Source organism: Hemicordylus capensis, chromosome 2 (assembly GCF_027244095.1).
Source record: "Hemicordylus capensis ecotype Gifberg chromosome 2, rHemCap1.1.pri, whole genome shotgun sequence".
Taxonomy (NCBI): Eukaryota; Metazoa; Chordata; class Lepidosauria; order Squamata; family Cordylidae; genus Hemicordylus; species Hemicordylus capensis.
Genome location: NC_069658.1, coordinates 75,557,332 through 75,577,565, shown reverse-complemented (window position 1 = coordinate 75,577,565; position 20,234 = coordinate 75,557,332).

Genomic DNA, 20,234 nt, shown 5'->3' with positions numbered 1-20,234 from the left:
AGAAAATACTAGCACAATATAACTCAAGGCAAGAAAGGAAGAGCAGAACAGAACAGCCCTTCCTCCCGGCCCAGAGATCCAGCCAAGAAAGAGAAAACGAACCCCGGGTGGGCCTTGGGTGACCTCATCTACACCAGCCAGAAGACACCTTCACGGTGAGTACCAATGTACCTTTCTCGGCTGGTGTAGGAGGTCACCCAACGTGGGAGATACCACAGCACCAACCACGGGAGGGAAAAGAGTCCCCAACACTGAATCTACTGGCCCGGAAGGACCCTCTGAAGGACCCTCCGACCAAAAGCCGCCCTAGCCGAGGCGTGCTCATCCAACTTATAATGTCTTGAAAACGTGAATGGAGACGACCACGTAGCTGCCTTGCAGATCTCCTCCAGCGACGCCGCGGAAGAGAGGGCCGCCGACGTAGCCGCTGATCTCGTAGAGTGGGCCGTAATCTGATCAGGAACTGGCAGATCCTGCGACCTATACGACTCCACGATACAGGACTTCACCCATCCAGCGATGATCGCCGCCGAAACCTTCAGACCCAACTTGGATGACTTGAATCCTACAAACAGAGTGTCTGATTTCCTAAACGGTTCCGTCCTACGCAGGTAGACCTTGAGCGCCCGTCGGACATCCACACAGTGCCATTCCTTCTCGGCGGGGTGCCTAGGGTCCGGAGAGAATGAGGGAAGAAAAATGTCCGCAGCTCTGTGGAAGAGGGAGTTCACTTTGGGAGCGAAGGAAGGGTCAGGAATGAGTCGAACTGCGTCCTTGGAGAAGACACACAGGCCACTCTTTATAGACAAGGCCTGCAGCTCCGAGACCCTTCTGGCCAACGTTATGGCCACAAGGAACGCCACCTTCCATGATAGAAGCTGAAGAGAGATGGACCGCAGCGGCTCGAACAGGTGAAACTGAAGTCCTCGCAGAACCACATGCAAGTCCCAGGAGGGGAAACGATGGCAGATCGGTGGAGAAAGGTGTGCTGCTCCTCTCAGGAATTTCTGTAATAGAGGATGTTTAGCTTGGGTGGCACGCTGTCGTGGGAACAGCATCTGGATCAAACACGCCGCTTGTCTCTTGAGGGTGTTAGGTTTAAGGCCCATGGAGAGACCATCCTGAAGAAAATCCAGCAGCTCTCTCAACTTACAATTGTCGGGTTGGAACCCACGCCGAACCGCCCAACGGAGAAAACATCTCCAAGTTGACTGATATATCCTATTGGTCAAAGCCTTCCTGGAGGCGAGGATAGTCTCTATAACCTGTTCCAATAGCCCTTCCCGACCTAGGAGAGCCCGCTCAGCTTCCACGCGGTCACTTGCAACCATTCTGGCTCTGGGTGGAGAATTGGGCCTTGCTGAAGAAGGTCTGGACGGCAAGGTAGTCTGAGGGGCCTTTCCACGGCCAGTGCCACGATTTCGGAGAACCAGGGTCTCCTGGGCCAGTAAGGCGCGATCAAAATTATGGAGGACCGGGACCCCCGGAGCTTCCTCAGGCACTGCGATAGTAAAGGCACTGGAGGAAAGGCGTACAGCAGCGACGGAGGCCATGGTGTTGACAGAGCGTCCACTGCTTCCGCCCCCTCTGACGGGAAGCGCGAATAGAACCTCCGTAGCTTGGTGTTCTCCCTGGAGGCGAAAAGGTCTATGCACGGATTGCCTAGCCTCTCCGTCACCCACTGGAATACCGAGGAATGGAGGCCCCACTCCGCCGGCTGGATCCGTTGCCGACTGAGCCAATCCGCCTGTACATTGGATGTCCCGCTTACATGATGCGCCAGGATAGACAACAAGTTCTCTTCTGCCCAAACTAGCAGGGACACTGCCTGTAAGTGGAGGGACCTCGACCTTGTCCCCCCTTGCCTGTTGATGTGCGCTTTGGTCGCGGTGTTGTCCGTGCACACCAACATGTTCCGGCCCTGCACTAATGGTCGGAAGGATCTTAAGGCCAGGAACACTGCCCGCAGCTCAAGCCAATTGATGCTGTGGCGCGATTCCTCTCTGGACCACTGGCCCTGAGCGGATTGGTTCCGGCAGTGCGCCCCCCAGCCCCACAGGCTGGCATCTGTAGTGACCAGGACCCTCTCTGGTTCCAGAAAAAATCTCCCCTTGCTTGCGTACCGTTCACCACCTGATCGCCTCCCTCAAGTCCCCGGGTAGGATAATTTTCTTGTCTCGCCGTAGCGCAATTCTGCTCTGATGGGGCAGGAGGGCCCACTGCAATCTGCGTAGGTGTAGTCTTGCCCATGGCACCAAGTCCATGGCAGCCACCATTAGTCCGAGGAGTCTCGCCAACTTGAGGAGGCTGGCTTGGTCCTTCCTCAATACTTTGTTGGCTAGGGATGTCAGGACCTCCATCCTGTCCTCCGGAAGGAACAGCCTGCAGGCCGCGGTGTCCATAATGACTCCCAGATGACGAAGGCGTCGGGAAGGTATCAGGTGGCTTTTGGCCAAGTTCACCAGAAAACCGTGTTGTCTCAGCAGGGAGAGCGTCCTGGCTAAGGTGGAGCTCGCGGCCTCAGTCGAACTTGCTCGAATCAGCAAATCGTCTAAATAATAATAAAGATGAATGCCTTCCATGCGCAGGACGGCTACCAGGGGGCTCAGAATCTTTGTGAAGACCCTGGGGGCCGATGAAAGTCCAAATGGCAATGCTTGGTACTGGAAATGTCTCCCCATATAACAGAAACGTAGAAGAGGGCGACTGTGCGGATGGATAGGTACATGGAGGTAGGCATCCTGAAGGTCTATGGATACCAAGAAGTCCCCTGCTTGCAGAGCCTCTGAGATGGTGCGTAGGGTTTCCATCTTGAAGCGCCTCTTTATCACGAATCTGTTGACAGGGCGCAAATTCAGCACTGCCCTTGCTGATCCGTCCTTCTTTGGCACAGTGAAAATTATAGAGTAAACGCCCCGGCCTCTCTGGTCCAGTGGAACCTCCTCTATGGCTCCTATTTCCATCAGATGTCGGATGGCTAGCAGAAGCGCCTTGTGCTTTACGATGTTCTTTGATCTTGGAGTGAGGAGGAATTTGTTGCCAGGGTGGCTGGAGAGTTCCACTCTGTAACCCTGCTTCAGAATGGAAAGAACCCAGTTGTCTGACACGGACTCTTTCCAGACGTGCCAGAAGTCCAATAGTCGAGCCCCTACAACGCCGTCTGGACAGTCAGGAATGCTGCTTGGGGCCCCGGGACTGAGGGGTGAAGGATTGATGGTTCTGGGTAGGATAAGATTGCCTGCCCTGTCCCCTAGATCTATTCCACTGAGGCTGAAAGGAGCAGAAAGAGTCCCTCTGCCTGAATTGTGGTCTGAAGGCTCTATAGGCTTGAGTTGTCCTATGAGGGAGAGCCTTATCTTCCTTGCGCGTGACCGACGGTCACGCCTTACGCTTGTCCTGAGTCTCAATGAGGACCTCCTTGAGCGCCTCATCCCCAAAGAGCTTGCCCCCTAAATAGGGAACCGCCGCCAGGTTTGCCTTAGAGGTGTTGTCCACTTTCCAATATTTTAGCCAAATATTGTGCCTGGCTAGCACACCTGCACCGAGGGCTCGTGCAGAGAAATGTACGCTGTCGAATGTCGCATCTGCAGCAATGGCAACTGCTTTTTGTAAACGTAGTAGTTTGCGGCGCATCTGAGATTCGTCCAACGGTGTTCATTGAGCAGCTCATCAATCCATAACACTGAAGCCCTTGATACCAGGGAGGCTGTAGTGTCGGCCCTGATAGCCATAGCAGATAAATCATGGAGCCTACGTACGGCCGCTTCCGCTTTCTTGTCTGCAGGGTCCTTAAAGGTGGAATCCCCATCCTTGGGGACCACTACTCCACTAAGGAGTGCTCCAAAGGGGGCATCCGTGAGGGGAACCTTCAGAAGATTAAGAGTCTCCTCATCAAAATCATAAAGCTTAGAGGCGGCTGCTGGAGCACGCTTAGCAGAGGCAATGGCGGACCATTCTTCTTTAATAGTGGCAGAGAAGCCCTCAGGCATAACCGCCTTAGACTGCACAGGCTTTTAACAGGGCAGAACAAGTGAACCCTTGGATATGGGGTTATCATCCTCGGGGGTCACTGGTTTAAGACCCAAAGCTAGTAGGGATCTGTTAATGATAGATTGGGCATCCTCTTTCAGAGCAAGACGCTGATTGTGGGCCCCGAGCCCCTGTTCTTCGGGAAACTCGCTATCTTCACCAGAGGATGAATTAAGTTCAGGTTCCCCGCTCCCTGTGCCGGCCCCCTCGTCTCTGGGCTGCATAATGTCGGGAGACTCCTCCCCCGACTCCTCCGAGGAGTGAAGTTCGCGGGTACGCGAGTAAGGGGTGACCCTCATGGCTCGTCTACACCTCTTCCTGACAGGGGATAGGTCCTGGGAGTCCGAGGATGAGGACACCTCCCCCCGGCGCCTCGGCACTCTTTCCCCAGGCTGCCCTTTTAGCGCAGCCGCTATGGAACGTTTTACTGCCTCCTCTATCCAGCCCCTTAATGCCTCAGGATTAACGGAGTTCCCCGGAAGGGCCGCGGGGGCGCCGTCACCCGGTGAAGTATGGCCAGGGGAGCCCATAGCTAAGTGCTGCCCGGTCGCTTCCCGGCTCCCTCGTGAGGGCCCTGGTCTCACCGGAGACATCCGAGCCGTGTTGTCGTCCTCGTTCTGCTGCCCCTCAACTTGGTCCCCCTCGTCCATAAGCTCTGCTGTTCCGGGACTGGGGAGCTGAACCGGCTGCCCTTCCACCAACGGCCCGTCTGCTGAGTGCTGCGCAGAACGTGCGGCTGCCGGCGAAAGGAGGGGCGGGGACCGGGAAACCGCTTCCTCCACAGCTTGACGAGGCGGCCGCACAGGCGAGGCCGCCCTGTGGCTGTGTGATCTCGGCAACAACTCCCGCTCTGCGTGCTTGCTCTTCTTCTTCTTCTGCCTTTTTCGGGGCGGAGACGCCGAGCGGAGGTGATCGTGCCCGGTCAGAGACCTAGCATCCACACCCTGGCCATCTAGCTGAGGGGAAAGTCGCTGTGGCCTGGTGGCGCCAGCAAGACTCCCCCTAGAGGCCGACATTTTGTCCATGTCCTTTTCGCCCGCTCGGGCCTTAGGCAGGAAAACCCGTTGGCGGGCTGCTTGCTCCCTCAGAGCCACAATTCCAACCACCTTCCTCGCGGCCATCGATCGGAGGACCGACCAGAGGTGAGAGAAGGAGGAGAGACCAAAGTAAATTAGCACGGAGAGGGGGAGGTAGCGAGAAAAGAATGGAGAAAGAAAGGTTTTTTGTTTGTTTGTTTGTTTTGTTTTGTTTTAAAGGTTATAGTAATAGTAAGATGTTATAGAAGTAAGAGAAGTATACAATGAATAGTAGAAAGAACAGGAGAATAAGCAAAATAGGAAGGAATTTACGAAGCGAGCTGAGTAGGAGAACCTCCTGGAGCGAAGGCAGGAAGTAGAACTGAAGGTGTACGCCCAGATGCACTGGGTTGAGTCTTCAGTTTTTTCTACTTCCTGCCTTCTGGAGCATGTGGAGGGATGTAATCCCACGCTGGGTGACCTCCTACACCAGCCGAGAAATGACTGGACAGAGATGAGTTTAAAGTTTCAAAATAAAAAGAAGATATTTATTTTGAGGGGGTACAGGGGAAAAAAATTAGATGCTTAAAGCACTGTTACTATCAAAAAATACTTTTAACTGCAATAGCCTAGATTCCTAATTGTGTAGGTTCCCAGGCGGGCAAGAGAAAGAGGCTTTTAGAGAAGGAGGGCAGAGTTGGATTTAAGAAAGGGATAGAGTGGGCCTATTTGCCCATGATGAGATTTCATCCATGGATCCAGCTTCCTGTTGCTGCTAGGAAGGCTGGATGGATCGGCAAGAGGACTGATCTGAAAAGGAGCATGAAAAGCTGGACACAGCGTGGCTTACAAAGAATAGCTAACTACTTCCAAACCTACAATACAAGCTAGGTTGACTTGTGGTCATATTAGAGACAAGGCCACCAGACAGTGGGCCATATAGGTGGTCTCTACCGCCTAGAGACTTTGGTAGTGGGCGATATAAATCTTATCTATCTAGCTGTCTGTCAGGCCTGCCCAAACCAGTGAGATACCACCTTCTGTAGTATATAAATGGCATCCTCGTGAGCACAGTTCAGCCAGAAACTTTAACAGAAGGTCCATGGACTCCAAGGCAATAACGTGAGACTGTCAGATGACATAGTTAAGTTGCTTCAAGCCTATTTGTGTGCCTGTTGTTAACATGGAATATAGAGTGGAAGACAGCAATTCTTACACTGATTGTATATTTTGAATAGGCATCTTAAAAAGCATGAATAGAAGTTGCACACTATGACAGAAAATCCAAATGGCATGATATCTGAGACCCCAGAACACTGGAGTTGGAAAAAAGTTGTGAGCAATAATTATCCTCCAGTTAACCAAGCTGTGATGTACCTAAACATATCTGGCCATTCTGGGTTTTAGTTGTTGCCAGCCTAACAATTTATGCTCTCTCTTCAGAAACTGAATGGTGTATTAAGCTGTTCTGAGCTGTGCCTATAGATAAAGCTCCAAACAGAGAGTGACCAACATTGCCTGCTTTCTTCACAAATATATTAACAATGTAAGTTTTTACAAATCTATGGACATTTATTTGCTCTTCCAAAACTAAAGCTGTGCCATTTCCCTTCTATGAAGCTTATCTTTTGTGGAATAAAGTATGACAAACAAAATTAATGTTAACTGCAAGCATCTTGTATCTTTGTTCATTGCAAAATAACTGAAGCTTTCTTTGAGTTGTATCTTAAAATATTTTATAGATAAAGAAATCAACCGCCTAGCGCCAGAACACTTTTGAAGTGTTGAGTCTCTTCTGAAATAATAACTGCCTTGTAGATCTGATGACCTAACAAGTAACCTATAAAGTTCAGCTCAATAAAAATGAGTCTTTGTCTGTAACTGCAACTTTGAAAGATGTTAAAAGTCTTTGATCTTCTCTTTGACAAGTTGGAAACACAAATACATGGTTCAACTGTTCACATGCTGTCAAAGGAGGAAATTTGTTCTCTGTGCCATCTTCACTATCCTCACTTGATTAAAATAAGCCAATTTTTTAATATGCTTATGGTTGCTGAATAATTATGTATTTACTTGTTATAATACACTGAACCAGAAGTCCAAGGGTAAAGCTATAACTCTCATATTCCACCTTTCCTTTTCCTGACACTAGTGCTAAGGGTCAGTTGCTACTACAAATCGTTCAGGGCTACTTGACAAAGTGTTTTTCCTGGATGAAAAGTGTTTATTCAGGAACTGTGCAGTTCCTATGCCCTTACCATAATTGCACATAAGTTGGGAAGCACTCAGTTGACCATGGCTTCATAAAATCACATCACAGTGAAGTGCACAGGAGTGTGATTGTCACATCCAAATCTGTTCACTTCACTTTTCTATACAAAAGTGCCTTCCATCCAGGAAATCACCATGAAGTGGTCCTTAAACTGTGGGATTTTGGAGACCATGTGGTAAACAAAATAACAATTTTCTGACAGTGATCACAGCTTAGATATAAGCTGTTTGGACAACGTAGCAATTGTTGCTTTGTTGTCCTATTCAGGAAAAAATCACGATAGGTTTTCATAATGCTTACTTACAAGTAACACTTCTGGGAAGAATAGGTTAACCCCGCCCCACTAGTTTGTAGACTAAGAAACCAAAATTGTTTTACTGGGAGATTTATTTATTGACATTGCTAGACATCTGGTGACCGATTTGGAGCAATATGGCAGGGCCCTAAAATATTACATTAAGAGCTGGATTAAGGCACTGTGATCAGCAGCAGACCTAGATGAAGAGCTATTTCAGATGAAGTTTTTGCAGCAGTAGGGCTATGTTGCTGTGGCTGAAGCAACCAGGTAACATTGGCAAGCATCCAGACTAATGTTGTGCCAACACACACAAAAGAGTAAAACACTTCAGGACAGATGAGAATGTAATAAATGAAGGTAGTAGCTGAGTAGACAAATCAAGGACAGGAAGCAGGGACTGGGAAGCACAGTGGGTCTAGATCAGGCCTGCTCAACTTAGGGTCCTCCCCAGCTGTTTTTAAACTACAACTCCAACAATCCCCAGCCATAGTGGCCAGTAATCAGGGATTATGGGAATTGTAGGCCAATATCTGCACAAGGGCTGAAGTTGAGCAGCCCTGGTCATGGATTCGGGGCAGGGGGCGACGGGAGACAAATAGTCATTAGTTGTTTAAGCAAAAGACTGAGTCTGACTTAGATCAAACCCTAGGAGGGTCACCAGAGTCCAGTCAGGAGAGTATTGGATGGACTGACTAAGGCTTGTAAGGGGGAACAAAGCCACCTGGGCGCTTTTCAGATTAGACCCTGGAATAGGGTCACGTTGGATCTCGGAAGTGTGCTTCCACACTTCCCGTGCTGTGACACTGCAGTCCCTACACGGACAGCAGGGTGCCGTTCACATTTCCAATGCCTTATTTCAAATTTAATCGCTGCAATATAGAGTTAGGACATCATCTGTCCAGTGTAAAAAAAGTGGGTTTTTTTCAGGTTGTAAGTTTTTGTGAGACTGCTCCCCCTGCAGATTTTACGTTTTGAATGCGATTTGCCAGAACGAGGCATTTAGCCACTTTTGAGCAGTTAATCTGGAAAGCGCCCTGTAGATGAAAGCTGACACATTTCATGCTGAATGGTTGAACCAAATGCTGACAGAAGGACAGGTGTGACTGCTCCCCACTTCTTCTGTGCTTCTTTACTGTATACTGATAGCCAACAATGTATGCAGGGATTGCTGTGCTACCTATTTAAAATAACATCCAGAAGCCAAGTCCAGACTTACTGAACAAGTCTGTTTAGCTAGGCTGAAACATCTCTGGAGTTCAGGGATAACCTTGCCCTTTTTGCTGTATTGCCCAGGAACACAGGAAGCTGCCTTATACAGTCACACCATTCGTCCATCTAGCTCAGTATTGTCTACAGTGACTGGTAGCAGCCCTCTAAGGTTCCAGGCAGGAGTTTTTCCCAGTCCTTCCTGGAGATGCCAAAGACTGAAACTGGGCCCTTCTGCATTCAAACAGACTTTTTGTCACTGAGCTATGCTTACAATACTGTTTGAAAGTGTATAAAAGGGCTGTAATCTGCGTACTAGAGGGTGCCTCCAGCTTGCTTTCACACGCCTCCTCCAAACAGTGGTTATAATTAGAGCAATTAAATTCAGCCTATGTTTTCCGGATGAACTTCTATTATTTCCATTCCTACTTATAGTCTTTTCTTCTTAGAATCATGGATGATTTCTGTTTATTCTGGACCAACCTGCCATTGCAAAGGAGCAAAATGAGGCTCTGTGGGTGGTTAGCATTGCTTTCCAAGGTCAAAGAGCTGGCAGGACAGCCAGAAAGGCAGACAGCAATTAAGTTTCTGATTTCCTTTCCCCTGCAATGGCCTGCTGACCTGTCAACGTTACTTCTTCTATTCCCCACAACCACTGGAATAGCTGCCCCATAATCAGTGGCTACACCCCCCTGTTTCCCCATCTCCAGACAGACCCAGACACATTGAAACTCAGCTCACCCAAGATTTCAAAGGGGCAACAGGCAGCATTCCTATAAAGCTCAAAGCTGAGCAGGTGACCTGAGGAACTGCTGAGTCATCCAATACAGCATACACTCCCACAGATATTACATAGAGGCAGAAGGCCCACAGGGGAAGCAGGAGCAGGCAGGTAACAGCAGAAGGAGCCCACAGCACCCACCTGGTCTCTCATCCCAGGTAGCACTGGATGGGAAGTGGATGGACTCTCCCTCTCCTCTGCTGGGCTTCTAGCAACCTGAAGTCACAGGTTCCTCTAAAGTCCAAAGCTGAGCAGGAACTACTGAGTCACTCAGGAGCTGGTCCCAATCCTGCACACACACACACACACAATGTCAGTTTCAGTTCTGTATAATTTGAATATATTAAATAAAAGATACTGATATCTGCTTTGTGATAGAATTGAGAATAAAGGATATTATGTTTGGCACGCTTTGTTTTCTAGTACTTTCTGGCTAAATTGGCTGCATAAATTGGAAATGTACTAAAGATTGGTTTTAAGCTTCTATAGCTCATCTAAAATCCTTTTGCATTGATAAGAGTGACTGTTTTAGTTCATTCTAGTGGTGTAACAGCATTGACAGTGGACTGGATTCAAAATTTGGTGGCTGCCACCACAGCCACAACCCCAACTCACCTGTCATCTTTCCCCCCACCCTGGGACCCATGGCCATCTTCTCACTAGCTGACTCTGTGATGGCTCACCTACTGCCTCTCTTCCCCTGTTGCTGGGCCTCTGCATCCACATCCACCTCGTCTGCTATGCTGTGACTCTTAAGGTTCCAGGAGCTTCCTAAGCTTTGCCTGGCCATTGCACGGTATGAAAACATAATGGACTGGCACTTATCTCTGGGCTGCAATGTTTTAATACTGTGTAGCGGCCAGGTAGAGCTTAGGAAGCCACTGCTGAGGCAGTGTAGGAGGCAGCCTGGGGGGAGAGGCAAGGAGAGAGATGGAAGGGGAACGGGGACCCAGAGAGGAGAGACAGCAGGTTAGAGGCCCCTGGTGGTGAGCAGCCCGTGTTCATGGAACATGACCACTCCACTATAGTTCCACCAGTGGTTCGCATCACTTCTAGAAGCATCACTGCAACAAAACAGGAGTGTTCATGTATGAAGTTCTAGACTACAAAGCAGCAGGAAGTAACCACCAAAAAGCCATTTCCCAAAAGGTATTCAAAGATCAGTTGGGCATATGTCATGTAATCTGTAATGCCTTACCAATTCTTTAAAAATAATTTCAGGATCCTGGCTTTAATGGTCTTTGCAATGAAGTAGACATCATTTGTAGACATAGATGCATGAATACATCCCTTGCTCTTTAAAATTTTTACAAATAGCAGCTGCGGGGGCTGTGATCCAGACAAGGACTGTGCTGCCAAGGGAGGGAGTTTAAGCCTTTCCCTGTTAATGTTAATGTTTTTGTTTCTGAAAACAAATATAACTGCTGAAGCTGCTAGTTGTTCTAGGTGGAAAAAAGTATGTAACTTTTCCATCCCTGCAGCCGGAAGTCTTTTTAACTGGAGAGACTAGGGATCTTATGCATGAAAAAGCATGTGCTTTACCATGGAGTTAAGGCCCTTTCCCAGTAAAAATACTGTAATTACACAGAGTAGCATCCAAACTAAGTTAGTCATTACTAAGTCTGATTGAAATTAATGGGATGTCAGTCTATCTATCTATCTAACACACTTGTACACAGAGGTGCGCCTAAGTAATTGTAAAGCCTGAACTTAAATGCCTTTGGAGGCCCACCCCAGCCAGAGCACCCCCCCCCCCCCCGCTTCAAGTTAAGCATCATGCCCCTACACACACACTGTGACACATGCAGTATTTTTAGCATGTGGGTTCTTGAGGGTACAAACAGCAACTGAACTCACAAGAATGTAAGAATATAAAACAGGTATGTTCATGCAAAAATGCATTAGCAGAAACATTTCAACACACAACTTAACATATTCCCATCCCACATATTTCTTTTCCTACTCTCTGCTCTTTCTCTAAAGCATCCCGCACAGGTTACAGTCACACTCAGCCACCTGGCGCAGTGCAGGTCAGTGGTGACCACACTACCCAGGAGAGACTTAAAAAAATTTTGAGGGCCACCTGGGGTGTGGAAGCCCTGGACTTCAGCCCAGAAGTCCAGGGGCAAGAGCGCCACTGCTTGTACACTGCCCAAAACTAATCTGGATATTACCCATAAACTTCAGATGGTACATCAAAATTCAGTAAACTTCAGATGGTACATCAAAATTCAGTCTGTAATCAGGTATTCTAAGGAGATACTAAATCACAGCAGACCATGAAAAAGTGCTGGACAAGATATCAGATCTTTATCATACAGTGAAACACAAACAATTTAAAATATATACAGTGTTTATAAAGATGCAGAGTTAGCAAAAGTGAATCAAAGCTGGGATAACCGGTTTGTTTGTGTACATTATCTCATTGTCTCTGAGGGTGGGAGAACTTATTTTGAAACAACCTGTTTCTTGGTGTAGAGATATGAAGTAGGAACACATTTCTACCATTTTCAGAACTGAAATTTTCAGAACTGAAAGAACTGACACCGGACCCCCAATGAGAAATGTCTATGATGTCATTAAAAAGAACAAGCTAAAAGCCTTCAGCAATGTGGAAGAAGACATAAAAGAGGTGAAGAGCTTTCCACAATTGTGGAAGAAGACAAGGAACTCTTTGGTAGTGATGTGCACAGAACCGTGGAGGTGCGGTTTGACACCACCTTCGAACTGGTTCGGAGGCCTTTAGAATGGCCTCTGGACCGGTTCATGCACATCCCTACTCTTTGGTTACATAATCTACAGAAGGAAGATGTACTCTCAAACTCTCTGGGGTTTTTGCTTCATCATGAAATTTGCTAGAGGCATGGTAGAGCCTCTTTCAAAGACTGTTATCATTCATAGTTTTGTGGACTGGCTACACAGTCCTCTCTTTTTTTTTAACCTTTTTTGAAAAGTGACGTATTTATATGCTGGCTGTGAAGAGAACTCTTCACAGATATATTTCGTTTTCTTAAGGTGCCTTTGTAATAAAAGTGGAGGCGTACTCCTGCACCTACTTCACTTAACAAGGTAAATAAAAATAAAAACAAGATGCAATTTTTAAATATTTAGCAAAATCCAAATTATCCACAAATTAAGTTGATTTGTGAAGAAACCAAGTGATAATCACCTATTCAAAAAACCAGAAATATTTTTTGTCTAAACTGACAAAAAATATTTCTGGTATTGTAATTATTAAACAAGCAAATATTTATGAAATAATGTATATTTTCAACTCACCTTTCACCCATAAGTCTCAAGGTGGGGGCCATACATAATATCTACAAAAGGGGTGTGTGTGTGTGCATGCATGTACATGTCTGTATACCAATGTCTCTGTTATTTATACATAAAATATATTTATATCAAATAAATATTGCATACAAACATTTGAAAACAGTTTTAAAGTACTAGTGTGAAATTATCAAAATACAAATGCATTAAAAATATTGGAATAATCCACCTGAAATTTTATTTATTTATTGAGCAATTCCTCTTAAAAGTTGTAAATGGTTATTGTTTTTAATAGCAATCTGCAATGCAGTAGACCTCTGAACACAATTTATGTATTTTGAATTAATAATCTGTTTTCCCTAGGGAGAAGAATATACCAAGCAAGTTTTCAGAATGAATGAAGTAGAAGCTGTGTTGATTCTTAAGATAATAACATTTCAGGGCTGTTGTAAACATTACTATACTAATGCTGGTCTTACCCAGCACTCCATCCCTTCAGCCACCCTGTGTCCTTGTGTCATCTTTCACTTTTTATTTATTCTGAGCCTCACTGTTCAATTTATTCTGAGTGTGAGTGTGTGTGTGTGTGTGTGTGATATCTTATATAATCTATATAATATAAAATAATAATATGTGGGACACAGCTTGCCCACCCAAAAATTCATTTTGCCCCTTCTGTGCCTGCTCTTAATCCCGCCCCCCGGTGTCACCACTCACACAGTCGTATGCACATAACTACTTTTAACTATGCACAGTTCTATAATACGACCAGACCAAATCTGTGCTTAAACAAAGGATAACGGACATAGAATGCCAAACAGACCTAGGCAGGGTCCCAAACTTCCCCTCTCCCACCGCATATCTGTCACTACTGGAAATACCAGCCCACAGGAGGGCCTTTACTTTGGCACGCTGCCATACCCTCCCATCAGCCCTTCTAGAAGGCAGGTTCAGGAAGATTCCACTTGTGAGACTATGTCTTTGAGACACAGGACAGGTCAGAACCACAGGGCATGTTCTCCTCTTCTGCCCCTTCTATAGAGATAGCTGCGCCAACCTCATCTCACCAGTATCCCAAAGGCATCCTGGTCGCTCTAGTACATTTTATACCTTGCTGCTGCTCTCAGATGAAGACCTCACCACCACGCACAACAGTGCAAGGCCCTGACAGCTGCAAGGCCCTCTGCCTAGAGGGGCTGAGCCTACATAAATCCAGTCAGCCTCTGCTCTCACATAAATTATTGTAACCTCCTTTTAACTGCTTACTTTTAATCTCTTCTATGTGCTTTTAAACACCCATAACTATTTTAACAAACTACTTTTATATGTTGAGGCCTTCTGGCCTACTGCTTACTAGGCTCTAGACTTCTCTCCCATAGACAGCCTTAGTAATTTATATATTATATATTTTAAATTTTAAAATTTACTTCCATCTTACTACTACCCTACGCTTGTATAGTTCCATAACATATATATCTTATATTTTATATTGTACTTCCTACCCGCTGCTTGAATCTTCCTCTTTCTTTCTTTCTTTCTAAAATGGTTCTTATGCTGGTCTAAGACTGAAATAAAGTTTGAAATTGAAATAAACCTTTAGCACCTTAAATCTCACCTTAAAACTCTGTCTATCGATCTAAAATTAGACCTGTTTGGATTTTTTTGAAGCATATGTTCAGCTAAACAGATTGGAATCAAGCAAAGTAGAGTGGCAGAAATAGTAAATAAGAGATACAGGAAAACCTTTCTACATCAGAAAAATCTTTATGAGTGTAAATAAAACCCAGGCCCAAAGCCAGGTTTCTGGAGGCCCAAGGCAAGGGAACACCACTTATGATGCTGTGCTTCTTCCCTGTTGCTACTGCATTCTCCCACTGGGCTATAGCAGCATCAGCAGGGAGAGACTAAAGGCTCAGTCTGTGCTCCTACAACAACAGGAGGCTTTAGGCGTATGCCTGGTTTGGCAGCTGCTGGTGCCAGATCTCATTCAAACCATATACCTGTAGTAGCCTAACAAAATGTTCTAGACCTTGGGTCTATTCTACATTGAAGACAAGCTCCCTTAGACACACACATTTTACTGTGTGCTATGCATATGCTTTACTGCATTACAATAAATGTCAATCTAGTCTAGCATTCTGCTTACAACTGTAGTTGTTCAGATGCCTCTGGGAAATTCATTAGCTAATCTTGATGGGAACAGCATTCTTATTTCTTTCTTATAGCATTTGGTTATCAGAGATATACTGTCTATGAATATGGAGATTCTGTCCTTAGCTATTATAGCTGTCATTTATTAGTAGTAGCAATGATGGTCTTAGTGGTTATTACAACAGGTTGTGACAAGAAGTCTCATAATTTGAACTTGGGTTGTCTGAAAAATTACTTCCTTTTCTTTGTATCATACCTTCTGAGAATTGCTTTCATTGGATTACCCAAATTCTAGGAATTTGAGTGGCAGAAGACAGAGCTTCTTAAGATAAACGAAGAGCAGTAATACTAGTCTAAAAGGAATTAACTGAAAGAAATTTCACACACATATGAAAATATGTGTTTACATACCAGTGTCCGAAGCCTCTGAGCCAAGGCTCTGAGCCAAGATGGGCAAGCTCGAGTGCTTGGTTGCTAATGAAAACATATAGTGGGCATAACGGAAACCTGGTAGAATGGTGATAACCAGTGGGACACTGTTGTTCCTGGATACAAACGCTACAGGAGAGAGGACTGGGGGTGTGGTAATACTGTATATTAAAGAAGGGATAGGATCCAACAAGCTAGAAAATCTAGGAGGACTGGTGTCCTCCACAGAATGATTATGGGTGATAATATGAGGAATGAAAGGAAGTTTGTTATTAGGAACATGCTATCGCCCTGTGGATCAAAACGCGGAGAGTGACCTGGAGTTGGAGATGCAAATCAGACAGGTGTTAAAGAGAGACAGAGCTGTAATAATGGGTTACTTCAATTACCCTCACATAGACTGGGCAAATTCATGTACGGGTATTGACAAATTTCTAGACATGATAAATAACTGTGCCTTAGAACAAATGGTTGTGGAACCAACAAGAAAGAAGGTGACCTTGGACTTAATCCTGAGTGGTACCCAGGACCTGGTGTGAGATGGCAGAGTTGTAGAACCATTGTGGAATAGTGACCATAGTGTGATCCAATTCAGCTTATATGTGAGCAGTGCACTGCCAAGGAAGTCCAACACAGATGCATTGGACTTCAGACAGAAAGGAAACTTCTCAAAAATGAGGGGGGTGGTAAAAAGGAAGCTGAAAGAGAAAGTCAGGGGGCTGAATAATCCCAAAAAGAATGGAATTTATTCAAAACCACAATAACAGAAGCTCAGTTGGAATGTATGTAGGGGGTGCTCCTATCCACCCCCAGCACAGTACCTCCAGTGACTGCTGATGGTGTCTATCTTATGTTTCTTTTTAGATTGTGAGCCCTCTGGGGACAGGGATACATCTTATTTATTTATTTATTTATTTATTTATTTATTTATTTATTATTTCTCTGTGTAAACCGACCTGAGCCATTTTTTGGAAGGGCGGTGTAGAAATCAAATTAATAATAATTAAAAAAATAATGATGATGATGATGATGATGTAAAAATATTATGGGACTTCCGACTACAAACAGACAAACATCTGCCACACAATACACCAGATATAACTGTAGTCGAGAAGAAAGAAAAACAAGTCAAAATAATCGACATAGCAATACCAGGGGATAGCAGAATAGAAGAAAAAGAAATAGAAAAAATCACCAAATACAAAAATCTACAAATTGAAATTGAAAGGCTGTGGCAGAAAAAGACCTAAATAATCCCAGTGGTAATTGACACCCTGGGTGCAGTTCCAAAAGACCTTGAAGAGCACCTCAACACCATAGGGCCACAGAAATCACCATCAGCCAATTACAAAAAGCAGCTTTACTGGGAACAGCCTATATTCTGCGACAATATCAATAACAACTGACAATAAAATTCAGCCATCCCAGGTCCTTGGGAAGGACTCAATGTCTGAATAAAACAAACCAGTCAATAACACATGTCTGACTGTGTAAACAAGCAATAATAATAATAATAATGAAGCACTACCTTGGCGTGGTTGTGGGGCTTGTGTGCTCTGATGAAGGTGAGAGCTATGCCAGAGGTCCAACCATACTGGACAGGTCTCACCAGAGGAGCCAGACAAAGAGTGCCTCTCCCATCAACAATATGGTGAGACGTAACTTTAATAAATCTATACCGGATCGGTCGTCGCCCGGGTCAACAAGGACCGCGCCAGATGCTATAGTCCCTGGACATCTGGTGGCAAGTGGGCAACAGGACTCAGGATCTTCAGTTGAGCAACCAGGGCTGGAGACAGCAAAGTTACTGGAAGAAACGTTGCTTAACCGAAAAAAATATACGAAAAATGCCAACAAGGAAATAATGATCTGCTATTACAAGTCTAGTCCAACTAGAAGAGGTTATTTAAAAAGAATGTACCAAATTTGGAAAGAGAAGCATCCAGACACAGAAATAACAGAACAAAGGCTAGCAGACCAGAGAAGATTCATAATAAGAAATAAAGTATTCACAGGAGTTGAGCTGGAAGAACTGCAAAGAGCAACACAGGCTCAAGATATGGAAGAAGAATGATCACCAATTGAAGAAGTTGCTCAGGCGCAGGTGGAGGAGGTGTTGGAAATCGAGGATGCCACTGTTGCTGAACTGTTTCAAAATCAAAACCAGGCAACCTCCCCTTTGCCTTCACCTCAAAAACCCAAATGCCGTTTAACAGAAAAGCAACAAGAACTAAAGCAAAAAATATCTGAGCACATGAACCAAACAACCACCAGGGTTCGACTTCCAGCTCTAAAAACAGTTGCCAAAAAACAACTTGCTCAGGCATTAAAAGATGTCAATGCTGCACTTGCAGAAATAACAACCAATAATTTGCAAGAAACAAACCAACTAATGTACAGTGCAGCAACAATAACAACACAAGAGCTCGGATATAAGATCAGTGGACCTGTCAAAAAAGAAAGCAGTACATCAACTAAATGGAAGATTAGATTAGAAAATAAAATCTCCAGGCTTAGATCAGATGCTAGTAAATTGAAAGATATGAAAGACAAGAAGCTGAAGAATGAATTGGACTTCAGACAGAGAGGAAACTTCTCAAAAATGAGGAGGCTGGTAAAAAGGAAGCTGAAAGAGAAAGTCAGGAGGACTAAATAATCCGCAAAAGAATGGAATTTATTCAAAACCACAATAACAGAAGCTCAGTTGGAGTGTATGTAGGGGGTGGTCCTATCCACCGCCAGCACAGTACATAAGAATATAAGAACAGCCCTGCTGGATCAGGCCCAAGGCCCATCTAGTCCAGCATCCTGTTTCGCACAGTGGCCCACCAGTTGCCGCTGGAAGCCACAGACAGGAGTTGAGGGCGTGCCCTCTCTCCTGCCATTACTCCCCTGCAACTGGTACTCAGAGGCAGCCTGCCCTTGAGGCTGGAGGTGGCCCACAGCCCTCTGACTAGTAGCCATTGATAGACCTCTCCTCCATGAAGTCATCCAAACCCCTCTTAAAGCCATCCAGGTTGTTGGCTGTCACCACATCCTGTGGCAGAGAGTTCCACAAGTGGATCACGCGTTGTGTGAAAAAGTACTTCCGTTTGTTGGTCCTAGACCTCCTGGCAATCAATTTCATGGAGTGAACCCTGGTTCTAGTGTTGTGTGAGAAGGAAAAGAATCTCTCTCTCTCCACTTTCTCCATGCCATGCATGATTTTATAGACCTCTATCATGTCTCCCCACAGACGTCTTTTTTCTAAACTAAAAAGCCCCAGGTGTTGTAGTCTTGCCTCATAAGAAAGGTGCTCTAGGCCCCTGATCATCTTGGTTGCCCTCTTCTGTACCTTCTCCAGTTCAACAATGTCCTTTTTAAGATGTGGTGACCAGAATTGTACGCGGTACTCCAGGTGTGGCCGCACCATCATTTTGCATAAGGGCATTATAATGTTAGCCGTTTTATTTTCAGTCCCCTTTCTAATGATCCCTAGCATGGAATTTGCCTTTTTCACAGCTGCTGCACATTGAGTCGACACTTTCAACAAACTGTCAACCACAACCCCAAGATCCCTCTCCTGGTCCGTCACCGACAGCTCGGATCCCATCAGCGTATACTTGAAGTTGGGGTTTTTTGTCCCAATGTGCATCACTTTACACTTGCTAACATTGAACCTTCAGTACCTTCAGTGACTGTTGATGGTGTCTATCTTATGCTTCTTTTTAGACTGTGAGCCCTCTGGGGACAGGGATACATCTCATTTATTTATTTATTTATTTATTATTTCTCTGCGTAAACCGACCTGAGCCATTTTTTGGAAGGGCGGTGTAGAAATCGAATTAATAATAATAATAATAATACCAAGAAGGAGGGAAAGTATGAACAAGTTCAGGAGTATGCCAGTGCGGCTAACAAAAAGGATCAGGGAAGCTATAAAAAGGTTGAGGATTTCATTCAGAAAATTGAAGGCCTGCCCAAATGAAGAGAACAGAAAGGAACATAAGCTCTGGCAAAAGAAATACAAGGAGATAATAAGGGATACAACAAGATAATTTGAGACACGTATAGCTAGAAGTGTCAAGACAAATAACAACAACTTTTAAAAATATATCAGAAGCAGAAAACCTGGCAGGGAGGTTGTTGGCCCCTTAGATTTTGTGGGCGTGAAAGGGATTATTAAGGAGAATAAGAAGATTGCAGAGAAGCTGAATGAGTTCTTTGCATCTGTCTTCACAGGGGAGGATACTGACCATATACCCACTCCAGAACTGATGTTCTCTGGCTTAGAGACTGAAGAACTGGCCCAACTTGAGGTGACCAGAGAGGATGTTCTAAACTGTCTTGAAAAATTAAAAATTGACAAATCACCTGGGCCAGATGGCATCCACTCATGTTCTGAAGGAACTCAAATGTGAAATGTGAACCATAGCAAAAATATATAACTTGTCCCTACAATCAGGCTCTGTGCCAGAGAACTGGGAAGTAGCTAATGAAACTCCAATGTTTAAAAAGGGATCCAGGAAAGCACAGGCCAGTTAGCCTAACTTCTGTGCTGGGTAAATTGATGAAAAGCATACTTGAGGACAAAACTGTTAAACGTATAGAAGAACAAGCCTTACTAAAAGAGAACCAGCATGGCTTCTGCAAGTCTTGCCTCACTAACCTTTTGGAGTTCTTTGAGAGTGTCAACAGACATGTGGATAAAGGTGATCCAGTTGACATAGTATACTTGGACTTCCAAAAAGCTTTTGACAAAGTTCCCCACCAAAGGCTCTTGAGTAAATTAGCAATCAT